The sequence below is a fragment of the Myodes glareolus genome, chromosome X, assembly GCF_982192425.1.
Source record: "Myodes glareolus chromosome X, mMyoGla1.1, whole genome shotgun sequence".
In the NCBI taxonomy this organism is placed as follows: Eukaryota; Metazoa; Chordata; class Mammalia; order Rodentia; family Cricetidae; genus Myodes; species Myodes glareolus.
The window spans coordinates 52,682,733-52,705,975 of NC_142053.1; the positions used below are offsets into that span (position 1 = coordinate 52,682,733).

Consider the following 23,243-nt stretch of genomic DNA (forward strand, 5'->3'; position numbering starts at 1 on the left):
CTTCCAGATGCTTTTCCTGGTCATGGAGGAGACTGTTGTCTAGGATGGTGATCTGTAAGTTTTTCCCTTTAAATAAATAACCTTTTTATTAATCATAATTCCAAACTGGTGTGGGATTGTTTTCTGACTTACTTCTTTAACTGCTGAAGGAGCAGGAGCAGGCCCAAGCCAGAGACCTCTGTGGGACTGGGAGCGAATCAGAGATCTCTGCTGGAGCAGGCCCGAGCTACTGACCTCTGCTAGAGCAGGCCTGAGTCAGCAACCTCTGTCAGAGCAGGCCCAAGCAAACAACCTCTGTGGGAGCAGGTCCGAAGGACCCCAGGAATTGCAGAGTGACCCCACCAGGAGCACTGAGCAACCTTTGGAAACATCAAGTGACCTTTGAGGTAACTGAAACTGTGGCCCTGACTGCACCACGAGGAGTAAACATGTGAGCTTTGGATCCACTGGAACCTGGAAGACTGATCACCAGAGACGCAGTCCCAACTATCAGAGGAAAATATGGGTAGACAAGGTAAGAACATACTCAATACCATAAAGAGCAACACGACACCAACAAAAACTAGTGGCCCTACAACAGCAGGACTTGAACAACCAAATACAGATGAAGCAGAAGAAACTGACTTAAAAAATAACTTTAGGAAAATGTATGAGGCCTTAAAGAGGGAATGAAAAATTCCCTCAAAGAAATTGAGGAAAAGACAAACAAAAAATTTTAAGAAACCAACAAATCCCTTAAAGAAAACCAAGAAAAGCAATCAAAAAGGAGAAAGAAACAATACAAGACTTGAAAACTGAAATAGAGACAATAAAGAAAACACAAACTGAGGGAATTGTAGAAAGAGGTATTATGAGAAAACAATCAGGAACTGTAGGAGGTTCTTCTATCTATGTGTTGCTTTCATTGGTTAATTAATAAAGAAAACTGCTTGGCCTGATAGGTCAGAGCATAGGTAGGCACGATAGACAGAACTGAATTCTGGGAGAAAGAAAGCAGGGTCAGAGACTGTCGCCATGGAGCCAGCTGCCAGGTCAGACATGCTGAATCTTTTCCGGTAAGCCATGACCTCATGGTGACATACAGATTATTAGAAATGGGTTGAATCAAGATGTGAGAGTTAGTCGATAAGAGGTTAGAAATAATGGGCCAGGGAGTGTTTAAATGAATACAGTTTTTGTGTAATTATTTCGGATGTAAGATAGCTGGGCTGCTGCTGCAGTGCTGAGAAATTCTATCCAGAGAGGTGAGTGGGTGCTCGCCTGGGCTCTCTGTCCCAGAAGAGAGCACAGCCCCTCCCCCCTCAGCTTCTGCGGCAGGGTCTTCGGTGTTCCACGGGACCCCTCCCTGCCCTCACTGCTGCTACCCTTTTGTCTCCTGGGTCCTGGAAATACCAGCTATCCCTGCTGCAGTGCTGAGGAGTTCTATCCAGAGAGTGCTGAGGAGTTCTATCCAGAGAGTGCTGAGGACTTTCATCCAGAGAGGAGAAGATGGGAAGGCGCCAATGCAAGAATTCCTCCAACAACCTGTAAGGCAACATGACATCTCCAGAATCCAGGGATCACGAAACTAGAAGAATTGAACACCCTACTCCAGAAGAAATAGAAGAAATTGACTCTAAGCAGATCTTTATGAAAATGATAGAGGAACTTAAACAGGAAGTGAAAATCTGCCGTAAAGAAATGGAAGATAAGTATAACAAAAAGATTGAGGAAATGAGTAAAGAAATGGAAGAGAAATATACCAAAAAGTTTGAAGAAATGAGGAAATCCATAAATGAAATTCTGGGAAACCAAGAAAAAACAATCAAACAGGTAATGGAAAGAGTTCAAGATTTGAAAACTGAAATGGAGACAATGAAGAAATCACAAGCCGAGGGCTGGCTGGCTATGGAAAATCTAGGTAAACGAACAGAGACTTCAGAAACCAGCATAACCAACAGAATACAAGAGAGAGAAGAAAGAATCTCAGACTCTGAGGACACCATAGAGAAATTAAACGCTCTGACCAAAGAAAACAGCAAATCCAACAAATTCTCATCACAAAATATTCAGGAAATGTGGGACACAATAAAAAAAAAACAAATCTAAGAATAATAGGGATTGAAGAAGGAGAAAAATTGCGGATCAAAGGTCCAGAAAATATATTCAACAGAATTATAGAAGAAAACTTCCCCAACCTAAAGAACGATATCCCTATGAAGGTTCAAGAAGCATACAGAACACCGAATAGGCTGAATCAAAAAAAAAAATCCCCTCGCCATATAATAATCAAAACACAAAACATTCAGATTAAAGAGAGAATATTAAGAGCTGCAAAGGAAAAAGATCAAGTAACTTATAAAGGTAAACCTATCAGACTTACATCAGACTTCTCTATGGAAACCATGAAAGCCAGAAGGTCCTGGATAGAGGTACTGCAGAAACTAAGAGACCATGGATGCAAGCCCAGACTACTTTACCCAGCCAAGCTATCGTTCACTATCAACGGAGAAAACAAACTATTCCAGGATAAAAACAAATTTAAACAATACGTTGCTACAAATCCAGCCTTACAGAAAGTTTTAGAAGGCAAATCACAACCCAAGGAATCCAACATTCCTAACACCGCCTACAATAACTCAGGCATCTAGCGACCCTTCACAAGCACAACTCAAAGAAGGGAAAAACATACACTCCACTACCCCCCCCAAAAATAACCGGAGTCAACAACCACTGGTCATTAATATCACTTAATATCAATGGACTCAATTCACCTATAAAAAGGCACAGACTAAGAGATTGGATACGAAAACAGGATCCAACATTCTGCTGTTTACAAGAAACACACCTCAACCACAAAGACAGACATCTACTCAGAGTAAAGGGCTGGGAAAAGGTTTTCCAAGCAAACGGACCTAAGAAACAAGCAGGTGTGGCCATTCTAATATCTAACAAAATTGACTTCAAACTAAAATCTATTAGAAGAGATAGAGATAGACATTTCATACTCATAACAGGAACAATTCATCAGGAGGAAGTCTCATTCTTGAATATCTATGCCCCTAATATAAAGGCACCCACTTATGTAAAAGAAACACTTCTAGAACTCAAGGCAGTCATCAAACCACACACACTAATAGTAGGAGACTTCAACATACCTCTCTCAACAATGGACAGATCAATCAGACAGAAACCCAACAGAGAAATAAGAGAATTATTGGAGGTTTTGAATCAAATGGACTTAACAGATATCTATAGAACATTCCACCCAAATAGGAAAGAATATACCTTCTTCTCTGCAGCCCATGGAACCTTCTCGAAAATTGACCACATACTTGGTAACAAAGCAAACTTCCACAGATACAAAAAAATATTAGTAACCACCTGTGTCTTGTCAGATCACCATGGATTAAAGTTAGAATTCAACAACAATGCTACACCCAGGAAGCCAACAAACTCATGGAAGTTGAACTGTCAACTATTAAATCACCCCTGGGTTAAGGAAGAAATAAAGAAAGAAATTAAAGTCTTCCTTGAATTTAATGAAAATAAAGACACAACATACTCAAACCTATGGGACACTATGAAAGCAGTGCTAAGAGGAAAGTTCATAGCACTAAGTGCCCAATTAAAGAAAACGGAGAAAGCACACATTGGAGACTTAACAGCACACTTGAAAGCTCTAGAAAAAAAAGAAGCTGATTCACCCAGGAGGAGTAGAAGACTGGAAATAATCAAACTGAGGGCTGAAATCAACAAAATAGAAACACAGAAAACAATCCAAAGAATCAATGAAACAAAAAGCTGGTTCTTGGAGAAAATCAACAAGATCGACAAACCCCTATCCAAACTAATCAAACGGCAGAGAGAGAACACCTGAACTAATAAGATCAGAAATGAAAAGGGGGACATAACAACAGACATAGCGGAAATTCAGAGAATCATTAGATCTTACTACGAAAGCTTATATGCCACAAAGTTGGAAAATGTAAAAGAAATGGACATTTTTTTAGATAAGTACCATATACCAAAGTTGAACTAAGAACAGGTGAACAATCGAAATAGACCTGTTAGTCGTGAAGAATTAGAAGCTGTTATCAAAAATCTCCCTACCAAAAAAAGCACAGGACCAGATGGTTTCAATGCAGAATTCTACCAGAACTTCCAGGAAGAGCTAATACCTATATTCCTTAATGCATTCCACAATATAGAAACAGAAGAATCATTGCCAAACTCCTTTTATGAAGCTACAGTTACCCTGATACCAAAACCACACAAAGACACAACCAAGAAAGAGAATTACAGGCCAATCTCACTCATGAACATCGAAGCGAAAATTCTCAATAAAGTACTGGCAAACCGAATCCAAGAACACATTAGAAAAATTATCCATTATGATCAAGTAGGCTTCATCCCAGAGATGCAGGGCTGGTTCAACATACGCAAATCTATCAATGTAATCCATCATATAAACAAACTGAAAGAAAAAAAAAACATATGATCATTTCATTGGATGCTGAAAAAGCATTTGACAAAATTCAACACCCATTTATGATAAAGGTGTTGGAAAGACTGGGAATACAAGGATCATACCTAAATATAATAAAAGCAATATACAGCAAGCCGACAGCTAACATCAAATTGAATGGAGAGAAACTCAAAGCCTTTCCACTAAAATCAGGAACACGACAAGGCTGTTCACTCTCTCCATACCTCTTCAACATAGTGCTTGAAGTTCTAGCAATAGCAATAAGACAACATAAGGAGATCAAGGGAATTAAAATTGGAAAGGAAGAAGTTAAACTTTTGTTATTTGCAGATGATATGATAGTGTACATAAGAGACCCCAAAAACTCTACCAAAGAACTCCTACAGCTGATAAACACCTTCAGTAATGTGGCAGGATACAAGATCAACTCCAAAAAATCAGTTGCCCTTCTATACACAAAGGATAAAGAAGCATAGAGGGAAATCAAAGAAGCATCACCTTTCACGATAGACACAAATAGCATAAAACATCTTGGGGTAACTCTAACCAAGGAAGTGAAAGATCTATTTGAGAAGAACTTTAAGTCTTTGAAGAAAGAAATTGAAGAGGATACCAGCTAATGTACATGTATTTTTTGCTTCTTTTCTTTTGATGTGTATGTGTACTGTGTGTGTGCACACACATTTGTATGTATTTTTGTAGGCCAGAGATTGATATCAAGAATCTTCCTTGAAAACAATGAATAAATGGGACCTACTGAAGCTGAGAAGCTTCTGTAAAGCAAAGGACACTGTCAGTAAGACAAAAAGGCTACCTTCGGACTGGGAAAAGATCTTTACCAACCCCCCATCAGACAAAGGTCTGATCTCCAAAATATACAAAGAACTCAAGAAACTAGACACTAAAACTCTAATTAACCCAATTAAAAAATGGGGTACTGAACTGAACAGAGAATTCACAACAGATGAACTTCGAATGGCCAGAAGACACTTAAGGTCATGCTCAACCTCCTTAGCGATCAGGGAAATGCAAATCAAAACCACTTTGAGATACCATCTTACACCTGTCAGAATAGCTAAAGTCAAAAACACCAACGATAGCCTATGCTGGAGAGGATGTGGAGTGAGGGGAACACTTATCCATTGTTGGTGGGAATGCAAACTTGTGCAGCCACTGTGAAAATCAGTGTGGCGGTTTCTCAGGAAACTGGGAGTCAACCTCCCTCAGGACCCAGCAATTCCACTCTTAGGAATATACCCAAGAGATGCCCTATCATACTACAAAAGTATTTGTTCAACTATGTTCATAGCTGCACTATTTGTAATAGCCAGAACATGGAAACAACCTAGGTGCCCCTCAATAGAAGAATGGTTAAAGAAGGTGTGGAACATATACACATTAGAGTTTTACTCAGCAGTAAAAAAACAATGACATCTTGAATTTTGCATGCACATGGATGGAAATAGAAAACGCTTTACTGAGTGAGGTAACCCAGACCCAAAAAGAGGAATATGGTATGTACTCACTCATAAGTGGATTCTAGCCATAGTTAAAGGTCTTTGAGTCTATAATTTGTGATCCTAGAGAAGCTAAATAAGAAGGTGAACCTGAGGAAAATCATATAGTTATCCTCCTGGATAGTGGAACTAGGCAAGATTGCCAGGCAAACTCGGGTGCATGGGGGTGGGGGGATGGAAGTAAGGGAAGATGGTCAGGGAGAGGGGAGGGGGGAGGATTGGGGAAGGCTTGGGGAAATAGGAGGGGGGAGGGAGGAAGGATGGTTGGGGGAGCAGGGAGGTTTACATCACAGCTAAGGGAGCCATTTTAGGGTTTGCAAGAGACTTGATTCTGGAGGGATTCCCAGTAAAAATTAAATAAAAAAATAAAAAAAAAATTAAAAAAATAAAAAAAAAGAAAAGAAAACGCTTTACTGAGTCAGGTAAGCCAGACCCAAAAAGAGGAATATGGTATGTATTCACTCATAAATGGATTCTAGCCATAATTAAAGGTCTTTGAGCCTATTATTCGTGATACTAGAGAAGCTGGATAGGAGGGTGTACCTGAAGAAAATTCAGGTAGTTTTCTTCCTGGAGATTGGAAATAGACAAGAGTCCCAGGTAACCTCGGGTGCATGGGGGGGGGGTAGGAGGGTTGTTGGAAGGGGAGAGGGTTAGAGAGAAGGGAGCAGGGGAGGAATGGGGAATGCTTGGGGGACTGGGAGGGGGGGAGGGAGGAAGGATAGATATGGGATCAGGGAAGAATATATCTCAACTATGGGAGTCAGTTTAGGGTTTACTAGAGACTTGATTATAAATGGGATCCCAGGTCCAAGGAGAGATCCCCAGATTGTTCTCTGGACAGAGGAGAGGGTGCCTGAACTGGCCTTGGCCCATAACCATACTGATGAATATTTTGCTTATCACCATAGATCCTTCATCTGGCGATGGATGGAAATGGAGATGGAGACTCACATTGGAACACTGGACTTAATTCCCTAGGTCCAAACAAGAAGCAGAAGGAAAGAGAACGTGAGCAAGGAAGGCAAGATCAGAGGGAACCTTCATTCGAGGATGGATGGCGATGCAGACGGAGACCCACAATGGAGCACCGGACTGAGCCCCCCAAGGTCCAAATGAGGAGCAGAAGGAGGAAGAACATGAAAAAGGAAATCAGGACCGCGAGGGGTGCGATCACCCACTGACACAAGGGGACTGATCTAATGAGAGTTCACCAAGGCCAGTTGACTGGGACTGAGTGAGCACATGATCCAGCCAGATTCTCTGAATGAGGCTGGATTCTCTGAATGTGGCTGGCCCGGAGTCTTTCTGAAAAGCCATTGACAATAACACTGGGACTTGTTTCCTCTGCATATACTGGATTTCTGGGATCCAGTCTGTTTGGATGCTCACCTTCCTGGACCTGGAGGGAGGGGGAGGAACCTGAACTACCCACAGGGAGGGAGACCCTGACTGCTCTTGGGGATGGAGAGGGAGGAGGGGAGGGAGTTGGGGGAGTGGGAGGGGGTTGGGAGGAGGGGCGGAAATGGAGACTTTTGTATTTTAATAAACTTTGAGGAAAAAAAAAGAATAGGAAAAAAAAAGATAGCTGGGCTGCCGGGACGCAGCCTGCTGCTCCTCATACTACAAGGAGCCACAAGTGCAAGCATAAGCAACAGAATATAAGAGATGGAAGAGAGAATCTCAAGTGCTGAAGATACAATAGAGGAAATAGACTCATCAGTTAAAGAAAACATTAAATCTAACAAAAGCTTAACAAAATATCCATAAAAAGACAAAACCTAAGAACATTAGGGATAGAAGAAGGAGAAGGCCAACTCAAAAGCACAGAAAATATACTCAACAAAATCACAGAAGAAAACTTTCCCAACCTAAAGAAAGATATACACATGAAGATACAAGAAGCTTATAGAAAACTAAATAGACTGCATCAAAAAAGTCCCCTTGCCACATAATAATCAAAACACTAAGCATACAAAATAAAGGAAGAACATTAGGAGTTGCAAAGGAAAAAGGCCAAGTAACATATAAAAGCAGGCCTATCAGAATTACACCTGACTTCTCCATGGAAACAATGAAAGCCAAAAGGTCCTGGTCAAGCATTATGCAGACATTAAGAGACAATGGTTGCCAGTCCAGACTATTATACCCAGCAAAACTTTCAATCACCATAGACAGACAAAACAAGATATTCCATGACAGAACCAGATTTAACCAACACCTAGCCACACACCCAGTCTTATACAAAGTACTAGGAGGTAAACTCCAACCAAAGGAAGTTAGCTACAATCACAAAAACACAGGCAATAGATGATCTCACAGCAGGAAATCCCAAAGAAAAGAAAAACACACAAAATAACATCACCAGCAATGAAAACTAAAATAACAGGAACCAGTGATTACTGGTCATTAGTAGAAATGGACTCAACTCACCTATAAAAAGACACAGACTAACAGATTGGATATGAAAACAGAATCCATCTTTCTGTCGCATACAAGAAACACACCTCAGCCTCAAAGACAAACATCACCTCAGAATAAAGGGTAGGGGAAATTTTTTCTAATCAAATGGACCTAAGAAACAAGTTGGTGTAGCTATTCTAATATCTAACAAAATAGACTTCAAACTTAAATCAATCAAAAGAGACAAAGAAGGATATTTCATATTAAACACAGGAAAAATGCATCAAGAGGAAATCTCAATACTGAACATCTATGCCCTAAATACAAAGGCACCCTCATATGTAAAAGAAACCCGTCTAAAGCTTAAATCATACATTAAACCCCACACACTAACTGGGAGACTTCAACACCCCACTCTCACCATTGGACAGGTTTATCAGTCAGAAAATTAACAGAGAAATAAGGGAACTAACAGATGTTATGGTTCAAATGGACTTAGCAGAAATCTATAGAACCTTCCATCCAAACATAAAAGAATATACCTTCTTCTCTGCACCTCAAGGAACCTTCTCAAAAATTGACCACATACTCAATAACAAAACAAACCTCAACAAATACCAAAGAATGGAATACCCCAATGTACCTTATCAGATCACTTTGGAGAGCTGCCCCAGCTGAGCTCTGCTCTATTCCCTTACGGGAGCGTCCTAGCAGAGCTATCTGCTTCTTCTCTGGCCCAAGATGTTTCTTCTGCTAACACTCTGCTAGGGGAAGCCCCCTGCAAAAATGTAGCAATCTCTTCCTCAGGCTCTGGTGAAAAGTTACTTTTCCTCTGCTGGCCCTGCTTAAGGAGCCGTCCTAGCAAGGTTCTTCTGTTCTGCTCTGCCTTCTTGCTTGAGGCCCCCTAGGGAGCATCTCAGCAAGGTTTTTCAGCTTGGTCCCCTAAGGGATGTCCCAGCCAGGTTCTTCTTCTGTGTGTCAGCGAATGAAGGTCTTCACCCACGACTCTTTTGAGAAAGAGATTTATTTGGGAAGGAGGAGTCCACGAGAGTGGCTGTCTCTGCCGGGAGGAATTAATGGCAGCTCTTAACTGAAGGGGTAGAGAGGTTTATATAGGGCTTCTTAGGGACAGAGTTTTCCCAGGATAAAGGGGGATTGGTCAGTTTAGCTGGTCAGAGGCAGAGATAGCTCTGACTTCATGGCCACACTGTGTTTCTTTCACTAGTTCTTTTTAGCCTTTTCACTCTAATCTTATAACCAGGGCATATTTCCTTCACTGGATCTAATTTTAGGAACAGTGTGTTTCTTTGACACGAGTTTCAGAGCCAGGGCACGTGTCTTTAGTCCTGGGTTCAAGGATAAAGATGTTTCTCTCCCTTGTTCAGGTCTCAAATACAGGGTGTGTTTCTTTCTCTGACTCTGGGTTCAGAGTCAGGGTGCTCAGTGATTGGTTAGTTTCCTGCTCCAGTTGTCCCTTTTACCCTACAATGGGACCTCCTGAAATTTGAGAGGCTTCTGTAAAGCAAAGGATACCGTCAATAAGACACAACGGCAGCCTACAGAATAAAAAAAGATCTTCACCAACCCCACATAGGATAGAGGACGGATCTCCAGAATATACAAAAGAACAAATAATACAATAATAAATGGGGTATAGACCTAAACAGAGAACTCTCAACAGAGGAATCTAAAATGGCTTAAAAAACACTTAAGGAAATTCTCAACATCCTTAGCTATCAGAGAAATGCAAATCAAAAGAACTCTGAGATTCCATCTTATACCTGTAAGAATGACCAAGATCAAAAACACTGATGACAACTTATGCTGGAGAGGTTGTGGGGTAAAGGGAACACTCTTGCATTGCTGGTGGGAATGCAAGCTGGTACAGCCTCTTTGGGTATCAGTGTGACGATTTCTCAGAAAATTGGGAAACAACCTTCCTCAAGAATCAGTAAACCACTTTTGGGTATATATACAAAGGATGCTCAATTGTACCACAAGGACATGTGCTCAACTATGTTCATAGCAGCATTGCTTGTCATAGCCAGAACCTGGAAACAACCTAAATGCCCCTCAACCAAAGAATGGATAAGGAAAATGTGGTACATTTACACAATGGAGTACTACACAGCAGAAAAACATAATGACATCTTGAAATTTGCAAGCAAATGGATGGAGCTAGAAAACATCATATTGAGTGAGGTAACCGAGATCCAGAAAGACAAATATCATATGTATTCACTCATGAGTGACTTTTAGACATAAAGCAAAAAAAACACTAGCTTATAATTCACAATCCCAGAGAACCTAGACAACAATGAGGACCCTAAGAGAGACATACATAGATATAATCAAATGGGAAGTAGAAAAAGAGAAGATCTCTTAAGTATATTGGGAGCATGGGGACCATGGGAGAGAGTATGAGGGGAGGGGAGAGGAAAGGGAGGAGCAGAAAAAATATATATAGCTCAATAAAAATCAATTAAAAAAAGAGCTCATGGTCTCTTGAAAGAAATAAACACATCTTAAAAACAGCAGTACTGCATAAAGCTGGACCAAACTATGTCCACATTTTATAGGAACAGGAAGGAAGAGTGATTACACTTGCTTAAAAGTAAGAAAACACCAAAGGTTTTAATCAACTGACAAACACTCCTTTCTTTAGGATAATTGCTAAGCCAGTATAATTTCTAACTACATTCTAAATCCTTATCCTTTTGCCCACACACAAGTGTAGCTTTCACCCTCCTTACAGAAACGTTTTTAACTGCCGGTGGAACTACTAAATCCACAATTAAATCTTGGCACATTTGTGCTGAGAACAAATGATCATCGGGTGGTTGGCCTCAGTTGCTAATCTGCAATATAAGCTCTACACAGGAGGCTCAGGCAACATCTCAGAAGAGGAAGTAGAAAACTATTAAGAGCCAGAGGAACAGGACAGAAAAAAAGAGAGATCTTGTTTTGTAATACAATTTGCTAGCTTGTGTCTTTTGATGGAGAGAATTGGACTATTAATATTGTTATTATTGAAAGGTGTATATTGATTCCTGTCATTTTGTTAATTTTGTAGTTGTGGGTGTTTCAGTCTTTTTTAAAAAATAATTTTAGTATGTATATATGTGTATCTCTATGTGATCTTGTGCATATCGAGTACAGTATCCTCAAATGTTGAAAGGCACATAGGATCCCGAGTCAGGAGATAGAGGCAGTTGTGAGCCACATGATATGGGTGCTGGAACTGAACCCCAGTCCTTTGCAAGAGCAGTACATGCTCTTCACTGCTGAGTCATCTCAGTTCAGACATCTTTTGTCTAACCATTATCTTAATCTGTTTACTAGCTTCTCAGTAGCCTTTTAGGTGTGTTTTTTCCTTGTAATTCTGAAATATTCTTTTGAGTATCCTCTAAAGGGCTAGCATGGTGTTTATAAAATCCTTTAGGCTGTATATTCGCAGAACGTTTTATTTCTCCCTCAATTACAGTATATAGTTTTGCCAGGCATACAAGATTAGATTGGCAATTCTGATTTTTCAGAAATTAAAATATATTCTTTCAAGACCTTCTTACTTTTATAAAGTTCCCACAGAAAAGTCAGCATTTATTCCTATGGCCCATGTTCATATGTGATTTGGGTCTTCTCTTTTGCAGCTTTCAGTACACTTGCTGCGTTCTGTCTATTTTAGCTATGGCATAGGGATTTAGATCTGACAAGGGGATTTTCTTTCTGGTCCTATCTAGTTGGTGTCCAATGAGCCTTTTATATCTGGATGTGCATCTTTCTCTAGATTTGGGGGATTATCTTCTATGATTTTATTGAGAATATTTATTTGACATGAAATGCCTTCTTCTATGCTTATAATTAATAAATTTTGACTTTTCATGGTGTCCTAAAGATCTTGAGTGTTCTATTCATATACCATGGACTTTGACTGAGTCTAATTCCAATCCCACTATTGTGTCTTCACCCCCACATTTCTATCCTTCTTATGACCCATTCTATTCATTACTTAAATTTCATTTTTTATTTAATAATTTCATACATGAATACAGTGTATTTATATCATATCTATCAGCACCACCTGTTTCTCAGCTCCACCTCCTCCAGATCCTCACATTTGGCCTACTATATTTTTCCTTTCCAATATCAATCCAGTTTAATTTTTCACAGCATTTCTCTTTATTGAATTTTATATCTACATCTTAATTGATTTCCTCTTCTCATCCAACTAATTGTTTATGTTCTCTTGGAATATACTTAGTTTCCTCTTTGAGTTGTTTGAAAATATTTATTATGGCCTTTTAAACTGTGTCTCTGTAATTTTGTTTAATTATTCTCACTGAAGTCATTACTATAGGATTAGTTATTTTTGGAGGAAACCAGTTGTCTTGAGTTTTTACACTGGACCCTGCCCACCTGGGATTAGAGCATTGGTTAGCATTAGAGCATCTTGTTATTGTTGCTTAATTCAGGTCACTTTTTATTTTTAGCGAAAGTGTCTGAAGTGTACACGAGAGACTAGAATGTAGTAGTGTTGAGGTCATGTTTTCCTCTTTTAGACTGCTACTCAGGGAACCAGGTTGTATCCTTAGACTCCACTGTGGCTTGAGTACTGTTTGTAACTATATTCACTGACCAGTAGTAAATGCACAATGAACAATGAGAATCAGTTGATTACAAACCAGTTCTTTATTAAGTCTTAATTTGGAAAATAAAGGAACACTAACAGCATGTGGTAGTATGTTCATTATTGCAGATATGAGTAGAGAAAACTCAGGGAAAGAAGAAAAAAATCATAGTTGGGTTAGTGACTAGCATTAGATTGCTGCTTGAGAGGATAAAGGAAGGGAACACACTTAGTAACGTAGAAACAAAAACACATAGGAGGAATATATGAGAGTTTTATTTAAAGGTATACTGGAAAGAAAGAAAGAAAGATTTGCACTCACATAATGTAAAGCCATCTTATCTCTTGGGAGGCTGAGTCCTAGAGATTGTAAACTAGGATAGCTTGTATTCTTTAAATATAATAGGATATGGAAGAAGGAGGCATAGATGGCAAAGGACCAGCCATAGGTTGCTACACTGACCCTTGGGTATTAGATAAATAAGGAATTACTGGGTAGAGACTAGTTCTGGAGTCAGATTCTTGACTGTCCCTGTGACCTCATAAGATGACATGGGGTGGAGGCACATCATACTTCAAATTGGGACTACCAAACATCAAATGGCAATGGGGAGCTGGGACTTGAGCTGGGACTTGAATCTGGACACAGTCCCTATTATCAAATGGTGGTACCACAGCTGGGCCGAAGTACAGGGTGTATTCAATAACCTCAAATAGCAAACTGGAGCCTAGGTCAAAGTACAGGCTTGCTCCCTACATAAAACAGCCAGCAGGAGTTAGGGCTGTAATAGAGTCAAGCTATCCCAAGTGCTGAATAAAGTCATTTTATACATATGATGTGAAATTGGAAATGAGCCTGAGAAAAGAAAGAAAACTAGCAAGATGGTAGAACAGGGAGAGGGAAGAATGTGAGAATGACCATTCTAATGAAAGGCATTTGAAACTCAATGCAATCCCAGTAATAATCCCCATCTCATTTTTCATAGAAATAGTAAAATAAAAATATGTTAAAATTTATATTGAACTATGGTGGTATATTATTTATATTTTAATAAATAAATCTTGCCTGAAGATCAGAGGCAAAGCTAAAACCATTAGAGGTCAGGTAATGGCGACACCCACCTTTAGTCCTAGGATTTGGGAGAGGTAGATGGATCTCTGTGAGTTCCAGGCTACCCTGGGCTACACAAGATCAACGCAGAAACAAATCCAGGTGGTGGTAGCTCACATCTTTAATTCCAGTACTGGGGAGTCACACATCTTTAATCCCAGCTCTAGAGGGAATATAAAATAGGAGGAGAAAGAGGTTTAGTCAGTTTAGTTCATGGTTGCCCAGCCTTGGTAGAGGTTAAGACTTCTCTAGTGGCTTGGCTGCTTTGCTTTTCTAGTTTTCAAGTTTAACTCCAATTTCTGTCTCTCAGTTTTTATTGTTAAGGCTACATTGAACCCCAAAGACCCTGGATAGCCAAAACAATACTGAACAAAAGGGAACAGTATTGGAGAGATTGCCATTCCAGACTTCAAGATCTATTAAAGAGCTGTAGTAATAAATGCAATATGATATGGGCAAAAAAAGACTTATAAAGTAATGAAAGAAAACAGAAGACTCAAATATGAGCACTATACCTGATATTTGACAAAGAGGCAATAAAAGGTATACTAAAGAAAATATATCATCTTCAAGAAATGGTGCAGGAAAAACTGAATGTCCACAGGTAGAAAAAATGAAATTAGACTCATATCTACCACCCTGAACAAAAATTACCTCCAAGTGAATGAAAGACCACAATCTGAAACCTGAAATGCTAAGAGTGCTGGAAGAAAATTCAGGCAGTATTCCACAAAACTTAAGTGTTAGGAAAGGACTTTCTGAATAGAACTCCATTTGCCAAGGATTTAAGGCCAACAACTGAGAAGTGGAAAAGTCCTAAGGCTAAAACGTTTCTGAATGGAAATGATCAATAGAGTAAAGAAGAAACACACAGAATATGAGATTTTTTCCAGCTATACATCTGACTAAGAATTAATATCTAGAGTATACAAAGAACTCAAAAAAGTCAAGGAAATAAATGACTTGATTAAAAATGGACTAGGAATCTAAACAGAGAGGTTCCAATAGAAGAAATAAAATAATGGCTAAGAAATACCTCAAAACTGTTCATCATGCTTAAGAATCAGGGAAGTGCAAATTAAAACAACTCTGGTGTTTAATTTTACCCAGTCAGAATGGTTAAGATAAGGAAAACAAATGACAACAAACGTTGGCATGCTTGTGAGAAAAGGGGGGCCCTCACTCATTGTTGGTGGGAATTCATATTGTTGCAGCTAGTCTGGAAACCAATATGGGGAATTCTCAAAAAACTAAAAATAAATCTACCACAACCCAGCTATATCATTCCTCGGCTATGTCCAAAGGAGTCAAAATCCCACACCACAGATAATTGTTCAGCCATGCTCACTGCCACCCTAATCACAATAACTAGAAAATAGAAACAACCTAAATATACTCCAGTAGATTAATGGATAATGAAGATGTGCATACAATGGAACACTATGCAGCTATAAAGAAAAATTAAATTTGTGGGTAAATAGACTTAAAATGGATAGAAATAAAAGATTTTTTGAGTGAAGTAACTCAGACCCAGAAATGCAAATGTTACATATTCTCTCTCATCTGAAATTTCTAGCTCCAAATCTTCATGAATGAGTATATAGCATGGAGTAACTGCAGAAGCTAAGTAAGTGTAGCTACCATCCCTCATCAAAGGAGCATCTCTTGTCAGCAAATGGACACCATCACAGAAAGCCACAACTGGACACATGCAGAGATCAAGAATCCTGGGGAGAGGTAACCCTGTTTCAGTACTGAGGAGTTTCATCCAGACGGGTGAGTGTGTGCTATCCCAGGGCAGACTGTACAGGAAGAGAGCAATCCCCCCTAACCCAACTCCTGCTGCAGGGGTGACCCTGCCTTCCCCAAGCCTGCCCTATTGTCTGCAAGGTCCTTGGCCCAGGAACAGTTCCTGCTCCTGCATTAAGGCTATCCACCCAAAGGGGTGAGTGTCTGCAGGCCAGGCAGGCTGGAAGGTCCCCGAAAGGGAGTGCTCTCACCTTCAGCTTCTGCTGCAGGGGCTTCTGTGTTCCACTTGACCCTGCCCTCCCCCACATTCGTCCTTTTGTCTGCAATGTCCTTGGACTACCAGGAGACCCTGTGTTTGTGCTGAGGAGTTCCATCCAGACAGGAACAGTTTCTGCTCCCGCACTGAGAAGATCCACCAAGAGAGTCAGTCACAGCAGACTGGACCAAGACACCAAAACTCTCCTGGCTGCATTTGAAGGAAGAGATGGGCAGGCGCCAATGCAAGAATTCCTCCAACAGCCGGAAAGGCAACATGACATCACCAGAAACCAGGGATCACTAAACAAGAAGAATTGAACACCCTACTCCAGAAGAAATAGAAGAAATCAACTTTAAATGGAACATTATGAAAATATTAGAGGACCTTAAACAGGATGTTAAAAACTGCCATAAAGAAATAGAGATGACAAACAAAAAGGTAGAGGAAATGGATAAATTTCTCAATGATACCCAAGAAAAAGCAATCAAACAGGTAAGGGGAACAGTTCAAGACATGAAAAATCAAATGGAGGTAATGAAGAAAACACAAACCGAGGGAAGGCTGGATATGGAAAATCTGGGTAAACGAGTAGGAACTGCAGAGACAAGTATTACCAACAGAATACAAGAGATAGAAGAAAGAATCTTAGACACTGAAGATTCTGTAGAGAAAATAAACTCACTGACTAAAGAACAAAACAAATCCAACAAATTCTTAACACAAAACATTCAGGAAATCTGGGACACCGTGAAAAGACCAAACCTAAGAATAATAGGGGTAGAAGAAGGAGAAGAGTTACAACTCAATGTTCCAGAAAATATATTCAATAAAAATATAGAAGAAAACTCCCAACCTAAAGAAGGATATTCCTATGAAGGTACAAGAAGCACACAGAACACCAAGTAGACTGAATCAAAAAAAGTATCCCCTCACCATATAATAATCAAAACACAAAACATACAGAATAAAGAACAAATATTAAGAGCTGCAAGGGAAAAAGGTCAAGTAACATATAAAGGGAAACCTATCAGAATTACACCTGACTTCTCAATGGAAACCATGAAAGCCAGAAGGTCTTGAATAGATGTGCTGCAGACACTAAGAGACCATGGATGCAAGCCCAGACTACTATATCCAGCAAAGCTTGCATTCACCATCGATGGAGAAAACAAGATATTCCAGGACAAAAACAGATTTAAACAATACGAAGCCACAAACCCAGCCTTACAGAAAACACTAGAGCGAAAATCATAAATCAAGGAAACCAACAACATCCGTAACACAAGCATCTGACAACCCTCCACCAGCACAACTCAAAGAAGGGAAACACACAAACTCTACCACTAGAAAAAATAACCAGAGTTAACAACCACTGGTCATTAATATCACTTAATATCAATGGACTCAATTCACCTATAAAAAGGCACGGGTTAAGAGAATGGATACGAAATCAGGATCCAACATTCTGCTGTTTACAAGAAACACACCTCAAACTGAAAGACAGACACTACCTCAGAGGAAAGGGTTGGGAAAAGGTTTTCCAATCAAATGGACCAAAGAAACAAGCAGGTGTGGCTATATTAATATCTAACAAAATTGATTTTAAACTAAAATCAATCAGAAGAGATGGAGATGGACACTTTATACTCATAACAGGAACAGTTCATCAGGAGGAAGTCTCTATCCTGAATATCTATGCCCCTAATATAAAAGCACCCACTTATGTAAAAGAAACATTACTAGAACTCAAAGCATACATCAAACCACACACTCTAATAGTAGATTTCAACACTCCACTCTCACCAATGGATAGGTCAACCAGACAGAAACTTAACAGAGAAATAAGAGAGCTATCAGATGCAATGAACCAAATGGACCTAACAGACATCTACAGAACATTCCACCCAAACAGAAAAGAATATACATTCTTCTCAGCATCGCATGGAACCTTCTCAAAAATTGATCACATAATTGGTAACAAAGTAAACATCCATAGATACAAAGAAATTGTAGTAACCACCTGTGTACTATTGGATCACCATGGAATAAAGCTAGAATTCAATAACAATTCTAACCCCAGAAAGCCTACAAACTCATGGAAACTGAACAGTCAACTACTGAACCACTCCTGGGTCAAGGAAGAAATAATGGAAGAAATTAATGTCTTCCTTGAATTCAATGAAAACAAAGACACATCATACCCAAACCTATGGGACACTATAAAAGCAGTGCTAAGAGGAAAGTTCACAGCACTAAGTACCCAATTAAAGAAAACGGAGAAAGCTCACATTAGAGACTTAACAGCACACCTGAAAGCTCTGGAAAAAAAAAAGAAGCAAATTCACCTAGCAGGAGTAGAAGACTGGAAATAATCAAACTGAGAGCTGAAATCAACAAAATAGAAACACAGAAAACAATCCAAAGAATCAATGAAACAAAAAGCTGGTTCTTGGAGAAAATTAACAAGATTGACAAACCCGTAGCCAAACTAATCAAACAGCAGAGAGAGAATGCACAAATTAACAAGATCAGAAATGAAAAGGGGGACATAACAACAGACATAGCGGAAATTCAGAGAATCATTAGATCTTACTACAAAAGCCTGTATGCCACAAAATTGGAAAATGTGAAAGAAATGGACACTTTTTTAGATAAGTACCATATACCAAAATTAAATCAAGACCAGGTGAACAGTTTAAACAGACCTGTAAGTCACGAGGAATTAGAAGCTGTCATCAGTAACCTGATTACCAAAAAAAGCCCTGGACCAGATGGTTTCAATGCAGAATTCTACCAGAACTTCCAAGAGGAGCTAATACCTATACTCCTTAATGTATTCCACAATATAGAAACAGAAGAGTCATTGCCAAACTCCTTTTATGAAGCTACAGTCACCCTTATACCAAAACCACACAAAGACTTAACCAAGAAAGAGAATTACAGGCCAATCTCACTCATAAACATCGATGCAAAAATTCTCAATAAAATACTGGTAAACTGAATCCAAGAACACATCCAAAAAATTAACCATTATGATCAAGTAGGCTTCATCCCAGAGAGGCAGGGCTGGTTCAACATACAAAAATCTATCAATGTAATCCATCATATAAATAAACTGAAGGAAAAAAACCATATGATCATTTCATTAGATGCTGAAAAAGCATTTGACAAAATTCAACACCCCTCTATGATAAAGGTCTTGGAGAGATTACGGATACAAGGTTCATTCCTAAGTATAATAAAAGCAATATACAGCAAGCCAACAACTAACATTAAATTAAATAAAAAGAAACTCAAAGCCATTCCACTAAAATCAGGAACAAGACAAGGCTGTCCACTCTCTCCATACCTCTTCAATATAGTGCTTGAAGTTCTAGCAATAGCAGTAAGACAGCATAAGGAGATCAAGGGGAGTCGAATTGGAAAGGAAGAAGTCAAACTTTCATTATTTGAAGATGACATGATAGTGTACATAAGCGACCCCAAAAACTCTACCAAAGAACTCCTACAGCTGATAAACACCTTTAGTAATGTGGCAGGATACAAGATCAACTCCAAAAAATCAGTTGCCCTCCTATACACAAAGAACAAAGAAGAAGAGAGGAAAATCTGAGAAACATCACCTTTCACGATAGCCACAAATAGTATGAAGTGTCTTGGGGTAACTCTAACAAAGGAAGTGAAAGATCTCTTTGACAAGAACTTTAAGTCTTTGAAGAAAAAAACTGAAGAGGATACAAGAAAATGGAAGGATCTCCCTCGCTCTTGGATTGGGAGGATCAATATAGTAAAAATGGCAATTCTACCAAAAGCAATCTATAGATTCAATGCAATCCCCATCAAAATCCCAATAAAATTCTTCACAGACCTTGAGAGAACAATAATCAACTTTATATGGAAAAACAGAAACCCAGGATAGCCAAAACAATCTTATACCATAAAAGTACTTCTGGAGGCATTGCCATCCCTGACTTCAAACTCTATTACAGAGCTACAGTAATGAAAACAGCTTGGTATTGGCACAAAAACAGGGATGTTGACCAATGGAATCGAATCGAAGACCCAGATATTAATCCACAAACCTATGAACACCAATTTTTCAACAAAGGAGCTAAAATTATGCAATGGAAGAAAGAAAGCATCTTTAACAAATGGTGCTGGCATAACTGGATGTCAACCTGTAGAAGAATGAAAGTAGATCCATTTCTATCACCATGCACAAAACTCAAGTCCAAATGAATTAAAGACCTCAATATTAATCTGACCACATTGAATCCGATAGAAGAGAAAGTGGGAAGTAGTCTACAACACATGGGCACAGGAGACTTCTTCCTACGTAGAACCCCAGTAGCACAGGCAATAGGAGCAACAATTAATAAATGGGACATCCTGAAACTGAGAAGCTTCTGTAAAGCAAAGGACACTGTCAGTAAGACAAAAAGGCAACCTATTGACTGGGAGATCTTCACCAATCCCACATCAGACAAAGGTCTGATCTCCAAAATATATAAAGAATTCAAGAAACTAGACTTTAAAATGCTAATTAACCCAATTAAAAAATGGGGCACTGAACTGAACAGAGAATTCTCTACAGAAGAATTTCAAGTAGCCAAAAGACACTTAAAGTCATGCTCAACCTCCTTAGCAATCAGGGAAATGCAAATCAAAACAACTCTGAGATACCATCTTATACCTGTCAGAATGGCTAAAATCAAAAACACCAATGATAGTCTATGCTGGATAGGATGCAAACTTGTGCAACCACTTTAGAAATCAGTGTGGCAGTTTCTCAGGAAACTGGGAGTCAACCTACCTCAGGACCCAGAAATTTCACCCTTGGGAATATACCCTAGAGATGCCCTATCACACTACAAAAGTATTTGTTCAACTATGTTCATAGCGGCACTACTTGTAATAGCCAGAACCTGGAAACAACCTAGGTGCCCCTCAATAGAAGAATGTATAAAGAAGGTGTGGCACATATATACTTTAGAGTTCTACTCAGCGGTAAAAAACAATGACACCTTGAACTTTGCATGCAAATGGATAGAAATAGAAAACACTTTATTGAGTGAGGCAACCCAGACCCAAAAAGAGGAATATGGTATGTACTCACTCATAAGTGGATTCTAGCCATAAATAAAGGACATTGAGCCTATAATTTGTGATCCAAGAGAAGGTAAATAAGAAGGTGAACCTAAAGAAAAACATATAGTTATCCTCCTGGATATTGGAAGTTGACAAAATTGCCGAGCAGGGGTTGGGAGCACAGGGGTGGGGGTGAGGTGGGGATAAGAAGAGATGGGGGAGAGAAGGGAGAAGGGGAGGGTGGGGAGAGCTTGAGGGAATGGGATGGTTGGGATGACGGAGGGGTGGATGTGGGAGCAGAGAAGTATAGATCTTAATTAAGGGAGTCATTTTAGGGTTGGCAAGAGACTTGACTCTAGAGGGGTTCCCAGGTGTCCAACAAGATGTCCCCAGCTTGCTTTCTGAGCAGCAGAGGAAAGGGTGCCTGAACTAGCCTTGTCCTATAGCCACACTGATTAATATCTTGCATATTACCATAGAACCTTCATCTGGCGATGGATGGAGATAGAGACGGAGACCCACATTGGAGCACTGGACTGAGCTCCCAAGGTCCTAATGAGGAGCAGAAGAAGGGAGAACATGAGCAAGGAAGTCAGGACTGCGAGGGGTGCGTTCACCCACTGAGATGGTGGGACAGATTTAATGGGAGCTCACCAAGGCCAGTTGGAATGGGACTGACGGAGTATGTGATCAAACCTGAGTCTCTGAATGTGGCTGACGGTGGAGGCTGACTGAGAAGCCAGGACAATGGTGCTGGGCTTTGATTCTACTGCATGGATGGGCTTTGTGGGAGCCTTGTCTGTTTGTATGCTCACCTTCCTGGACCTGGGGGGCAGTGGGGAGGACCTTGGACTTCCCATAGGGTAGGGACCCCTGACTACTGCTCTTTGGCCTGGAGAAGGAGGGGGAGGGGGTGGTAGGAGGGAAGGAAAGTGGGAGGAGGGAAGGAGGTGGAAATTTTTAATAAAAAAATAAAAATAAAGAATCCTGGGAAGCATCATCCCTATATGTGTGTGTGTGTGTGTGTGTGTGTGTGCGCACACACACACACACACATACCACAGTTCCTTCATCTATGATTCAGGAAACATCATGGAAGAGGTAAAGATTTTTAAAACCAGAGTACCAGGAAGTCTCTCAAAGAAATGCATGCATGAACAAGATCTCTAAAATGGCAATATCAATAGATATGCTAAGTCAGATGGGGGAACATCTCCAAGGACCACATGGTGGAGCAAGGAACTACAGGCGTGATGATGACTCCTGAGAGAGAAAGAACTTATCTGTCCCATGGATGAGCCAACTAATGGGCTGTCCAATAAAAAGTGGTCAGCCCTGCAATCATATACACACAATAAATAAAAACATACCCAAAGAGAAGTATTTATATATTTGTACATGTGCAAGCATGCATACACACACACACACACACACACACACACACACACACACACACAGCAATAATAATCAGTGAAGAAGAGGCTATCAATTTGAGAGTGTGGGTATTTGGAAGGAGTTGAAGAGAGGGAACTTGTGAAGGACTAAAGGTAACAAAGAGAAGGAACAAAGTGGTAAAATTTTATTTTAATTAAAATATATGAAAATAAATTTATAATAAAACAACAAAAGAACTTGCTAGCTGCAGCCAAATAGCATAAAAAGAACAAAGCTAATACCCAAGCTAAAACAGACTATAAACCTCCACTTACCAATTGTATGATACTGGCATCAGAACAAACACCTGGAAAGGATTAAAAAGCCTAGCATGAAATTTGTGCATCTATAGCCAACTGAATTTTTTACAAAGGTGCTAAGAATACACAACAGGGAAAGAACACAGGGGCTGGCAAGACAGCTCAGCAGGCAAAGGCACTATTGCCAAACCTGCCAATTGTAGCCAGCATTTTTGTCAGATTTTCTGTGGACCATCAGCCAGCAAATAATGGCATGGAGACTTATTATTAATTATGAAAGCTTGGTCTTACTTTAGGCTTGTCCCACTAGCTCTTACAACTTAAATT

General features: G+C 39.7%; 1 protein-coding gene across 15 annotated transcripts in view; it reads right to left on the reverse strand.

The window, feature by feature from the left end:
- Positions 1-23,243, reverse strand: part of Gprasp3 (G protein-coupled receptor associated sorting protein family member 3) — a 54,882-nt gene that overhangs the window by 16,675 nt on the left and 14,964 nt on the right. For 10 of the 15 annotated variants that reach the window (XM_087903021.1, XM_087903025.1, XM_087903028.1 and 7 more), the window contains 2 exons: positions 22,932-22,963; positions 14,138-14,289 (listed from right to left, as the gene is read on the reverse strand). The exons of 2 other annotated variants lie outside the window; for them this stretch is intronic. The gene's annotated coding sequence lies outside the window, so the exon portion shown is untranslated. The remainder of the gene's footprint in view (positions 1-14,137; positions 14,290-22,931; positions 22,964-23,243) is intronic. 3 more of the 15 variants (XM_087903022.1, XM_087903033.1, XM_087903024.1) reach the window with 2 other exon arrangements.